This window comes from Triturus cristatus, chromosome 12, assembly GCF_964204655.1.
Source record: "Triturus cristatus chromosome 12, aTriCri1.1, whole genome shotgun sequence".
In the NCBI taxonomy this organism is placed as follows: Eukaryota; Metazoa; Chordata; class Amphibia; order Caudata; family Salamandridae; genus Triturus; species Triturus cristatus.
This window is the reverse complement of record NC_140595.1, coordinates 839456436-839462490: the sequence shown is the minus strand read 5'-3', so window position 1 is coordinate 839462490 and position 6055 is coordinate 839456436.

The following is a 6055-nucleotide window of genomic DNA, read 5'->3' as shown; positions in this document are numbered from 1 at the left end:
CAAGCGGAAAGTCATTTGTCCGTTGCACCTTGTGTGTAGCCTTGGTTGTTAAATATTGGAAAAACATTATAGTTTATTCAATAAAGCAGGAGAAGGTTTTGTGTAGCACACATCCTGAACGTGTGTATTTCAAGGTGCTCTCATATGCGATGATGAAGAAAAAGGAGGCAAAGTGAAATTAACCAATTGCCTAGGATCACACAATTTGTTGAAGCCGGGACTGATGCCAGGTGTTCTGGTTTCACTTTTTGCAATTCAGCCACTAGACGAGCATCTCTTCACCGCTCACATTTTACATTAGAAGTTAATGCTTTGCCTTTAATTCTTGGTGCATGAGAATAGTGCATCAGTGGCAGACAGAAGTCACGTGAAGGCTTGGCTTGTTGCACACACCATGCACCTGCTTCGTGTCCCCCTACGCCCACCTTTCATCCTCAGACCCTCACACTGCTGGCATTGGTGCAGGCCTTGGGCATGCCACAGACAGTACGTTGCGGCCCCCCGGAAAATGTTTGTGAGTACCCATGCATTATATGGTGTGGAAGCATCCTTATTCGTAAAGAGAAAACATTTACATACTCCACAGCAAAAACAGCCAAGCAAAAAAAAACAAAGAAGAAAAAAAGCTAAGAAAAGCAAAAAGAAACTCTTACTTATGTAAAAACAAGCAACTAGCAAGACAGATCGTTGCCCCTCACCCAGCACTCAGCCTGTCCCCCATTACTCACACACCAGAGACTAGAAAAGCATTCAGTGCACAGATTTTCATATTTTAAACACCCATTTTAACATTACTGAAGCCAAAGAAAAACTTGCATCATTACGTGATGATAGCATCCCTCTAAACGTGGCTTTGTCTGAGATCTCTGAAAGTTGTTTCAGAATCACAGACACTTGTTGGCTTGTTTGTGACGTGTCAGCGAGATGTAGTTGACATGCTTTGTGAGAGCAAGGGCTGCTGATGGCCGAGTAGTCTGGGGATGTGGTGAGATCAGAAACAGAAGAGCTACCTGGTGTGATATGCACCAGACAGAAGGTATTCTCACATCATTCACTCACCAGACACCCCCCCGTAGCCCTGAGCCAGCAGGTTTCACCCCAAAAATGAAGGACATTCATATGATCGGAGTATACTCGTTTTCAATATGTAACTCCTATTTCTTGCCTTCATAATTTCCAAGCACTTTTAATGGTCCCTCCACTTCGGGCAATCCCGGTCACCGACCCAATTCAGGAAGGATCTCAAGACCTGGCTCTTCGACTGAACCCCTGCGCCCAGACATTTCAAGAACCCCCCTTCCCTGTGCGCCTTGAAGCCCTTACGGGGGAGTAGCCACGCTATATCAACCCCTGATTGATTGAATGGTAGTCAAAACATTTAGGGTTTCTTGGGGCAATTTTCCTACAAGTATTTATCCACCCCTCTTGGCCACAAGATCCACCCCTTCTTACACACACTCTGGGTCTCATTGTCAGTCACGTGACAGAAAAGAGTCTCTTGGCAATACAAGAAGGTTGCGCCAAGCAGGCCGTGGGGGATGCTTCAAGCACTTGACAGTGCATCCATGTCCAGAGGCAATCGCAAGGGAGCAGCACACCAATTATTTTTAGAGGTACATGTTTCGACATAGAAATCATTCTTCTGGGGACTGGAGCAGGCCCAAAGACATTGAAATATTTCAGGAGCTTCTCTTCCAAACTATCTGTTAAACCTGCGGCTTTTTAGAAAATGGATTTGGAAAATATTGCGGAAAAGAGCTTCATCGCAATTAGTAAAGCTCTTGGGGGACCCTATTTAAACGGATGGTCCAAGGCTTTCTTTGCTGTTCAGAATCATCCGTGAAAACATGTTAGTACAGTACAGAAGAACACGCCTAGTGTTATGAAATGAATTCATATTCCCCTATACTAATTCAATCCTTTTTGGGCCCCGGAGTAGCGTGCTATTCGCCGTAAAGTGCTTTGACACCTCGTCAGGGGTAATAAGCGCTATATAAAAGCACTTACAATTAGAGTTTTCCTTTTCAAAAACTCCAGCTTTGGGAGTTTTGGTTTTGAAAAACAAGATCGCTTGGGGAGAGGTCGCCTGAAAGATGGTGGCCGCTCGCTGAACTTTTTATGCCTTCAGCGGTTCCTGTTTAGCCATAGAGACCATCGCACAGCCAGCGGAGCGATCTCACATAATGGCGGCGGCAGTGCGTCAGGGTGAAGCGATCTCACAACATGGCGGCGGCAGTGCGTCAGGGTGAAGCGATCTCACAACATGGCGGCGGCAGTGCGTCAGGGTGAAGCGATCTCACAACATGGCGGCGGCAGTGTGTGAGGGTGGAGTGATCTCACAACATGGCGGCGGCAGTGCGTGAGGGTGAAGCGATCTCACAACATGGCGGCGGCAGTGCGTCAGGGTGAAAAGATCTCACAACATGGCGGCGACAGTGCGTCAGGGTGAAGCAATCTCACAACATGGCGGCGGCAGTGTGTCAGGGTGGTGGTGTAATGTGCTTAAAAGAGGCTGAATACAATCACGAAGCACTGTAATAATGGCTGAGTAGTTGCATTTTCAGTCATCTTATGCCAGGTTAACTCTTGGCGAGTGGCTGGTGTTTTGACAGACACCTGTAAATGTGTTTAATCTCATCTTTCAAAATGTAAAAATAATCTTCCTTCATTTGATGATCACAATATGGTCGGGGACAACCGAATTTTCCCCTCCCCCCCCTGTGCCAAAACACAATTGTAATGAGGGCCATGAAGGTAATGACTTTTTGGAGGCGGGGGTCGAACAACCCCCGGCCGTATTTATTAAAATATGAAAACAAACTTACATTTTAAGAAATAAACATTATTTACACATATTTTACGCAGAAACATAACACGACATTTGATTACAATTATTATGCACAGATTTCAGATGGTTAACCTTAACATATCTCTAATACATAGTTCTCCTATCCGAATCTAACATAAAGATCATAATCATACATTCATTACTTTCTGCATATCCTATTTGGGCCTACGGCAAGGTCATTAACTGGTGTCAGATCCTTATCAATTTACCGCGCCCCCCGTAGGGTTGCGCATGCGCAGAAGGCCCGCTTACCAAGAGGGTACTTCCCCCCCCCCCCCGGTTACCCCCATACGTTCCCTGAACTCCATGCCAATTTGGGGGGTCTTGCACTCTGCGCCATTTAGTGACGTTCATGCCAGTGCGGGGTGGCCAACCAGCCTACAAGAAAGCGTGACTCCCCCCCTTCCCCGCACCCATCCAGCCAACCGGATGTACCGCCCCTGGAGTTATAGGAGAGACCCCTTGTCCCTCCCTATGGGCGACCCCATCCGAGAATGAGGCCGCCCCCTAAGGACCTTAAATTTACTGCTCACTAGTCATGACCTTACCGTCTGACCAAGGAATAGCAATAAATACGACGATTGAAGACCTGTAAACGGGAGAAAACGCCTAAGGAAGGAACCACACCATCAATTACAAACACCCATTAAATACCTTGCAACAGGGGATGGAGGGTGGGCAAACAAAGAAGTTAAGCAGCCTCCTAAGGGCTGCGTCAGGATGCTGGGCGAGCGCGGGACAAAGAGATCGAGTCCCGTGCTCCCTAGCCTTTTATTGTGCTATTGGGGGCAGACCAGTTCTAACTGGCCTGCCCTCAGCCCCCCCCTGACCCGGAAGCGCATCAAGCACTTCCGGGCCATGGGGGTCACCGTCGCGAGCCAATCCCGGACGCGGCGCGCCGACCGCGTCATGGTGACACGGTGGCACGCGCCGCCGGATGCACAAGCGAGGGTAAGGGGGAGGGGATCGGTGCCCCGCCATATTTGCGGCGGGGCCGATGCCGGCCCCGCCTTTCTATTATACATCAAAGTGCTGTTCCACTGGGGCACTGAGACCTTATATTTCACTCAGCGGAAGCCGATGCGGGACATGTACATCAGTTTCCTGTCAGTCCTCATTGGTTGCTCGTTGTCTGACGTAGCACGACTTTAGATTTCTCCGTTTGTGAAATGTTTCCGTAAATCTCTCATAAATCCTCTCTGAAACCATGTCCTTTATTATATGAAATCTCTAAGAGAACACATGATGTCTGAAACACAGCTCCCACGAGAGCCCGTGACGCCATGGCATTCATACATGTCAGTGCCTACGGTGCAGGGGGTGCAAAATCACCGTTGGTGCAAAATCACCATTGGTGCAAACTCAGCACAAGAGTGGGAAAATGTCCTAAGCACAAATCAAATTTACTTGCAAATCCTGATTTATTTGAAGCATCAATTTCAGTTGCAAAATCACGTAAAGTTACAAAACCACCATTGGTGAAAAGTACGCAGATTTGCCTTATCACTCGTAGGAGCAGAATCGCCTTTAGGTACAAAGTCATAGTTAGGGACAAAATCACAATTGTAGCATCATCAGCAACACGGGCAGCAACGTCTGTGGGGCACCAGCAACGCTTCAGCTAAGGGGCCCAGGACAGCGCCTCGAAGCCTGGGCTTTACATGGAACAGAGGCGCCAGCTCTTGGGTATTATTAAAAACCTCTGAGCTCTGGTGCCTTCAGCTGCTGTGGTTTATGGTAGAAAGCTTGGCCCAAGGATGGTGGGGCTACAGGGGCCCAGGGAGGGGTGCGGCTACAGGGGCCCAGGGCTGCAGATGGGGCTATAAACAAAGCCCCCCCCCCGGACTCTCGTTGTACCACACTAAGGGGCATATTCACAAGGATTTATCTCCGAATTATCCCCACTTTAACGCATTAAAAGTGGTGATAGAATTAACATTCCATTCAGAAGCTGGTGCAAACTGCAGACACCAGTATTCCCGCAATAACTGCCCCCAAATTTATCTCCACGGTGGACACCACCAACTAACACTAATGAGATGCAGAGTAGGCGTTCTTGTGCAAAAACACACGAGAAAACCACAACACCACATTCACAACGAACTGCCAGAACTGCGAAGCAAAGCAAAAACAGGGGATAGACCGCGTTAGCACCAGGGATTTATCACCTGCCTTTTGCTGGTGTTTAGCAGGACGACTGCCTGCAGCATGGAAGGGAACACGGCCAGGAGCCTTTTAAGATGCAGGTGTTCCAGAGGGAAGGTGTCTGCCTAAGTTAGCACCACTAAAAGGACAGCATTTTGGATAAAACCAATGGTCAGACTCGAGGAAGCTGATTGCCGCGGTCACCGTGCTGCCAGTCTCACAGTGACACCTGGCTTCCAGCAGGGGCAGTGTTGGGTCGGGAGCTAAAAGTTGCAATGATGGGACTTTTCAGCAGATTATCGGCCATTCACAACGTATCGCCAGCTAACGCAGGATTTTAAATCGCCATCGCGATGATCAGTGCGTGTGTTTTGACACCCCTTCCCTGTTACTATCGCCATGTACAGAAGGCTTGAAAATACCCCGCTAACATGGCGATATTAATCAGGGTTAGGCAGCGTTAACTTTCCTTGCGATGACTGACGATGGCGATAGTTATCGCCCGTCTTTGTGAATATCCCCCTATGTGTTGTTTTTATTATTTTTATACCAGTTTCTATGTTTCTGAGCCGTGGGGATGTTTTCTTATTAGCAATGGGATTCTGACTTTTGCTACACATTCTACCTGCAAATCTCCCCCAAGTATATTCGCAATTGGGTCATGGGACCCCAGTCCCACCAATAATTTGATGAGTCCTGCATGCTCAGTAGTTGTCATGGAAACAGTGTTATGAGGCAGCAGTGCTGGGAAGGCGCCCCCTTTCTTAGTCCGATAATATCACGGGTAACCTTTGAACTCTGCTGCCTGCACACTTCCGCGTGCTCTCCCCCTGCCTTCCTGCCTCCCTACTTGTTATGTTATGTTATGATAACTTAATATAGCGCAACGGCTCGCCCTCAAGAGGGCATCTCGGCACTTGGATAGCAAGTCAGTTAGCCATATGCCATTTAAAGAGCCAGGTCTTCAGATGTCTTTTGACGCTGGAAAGATCGGTGCCAGCCCTAAGGTGGAAGGGGAGCTGACTCCAGTGGTGGGGGGCAGGGTATGAAAAAGGACAATCA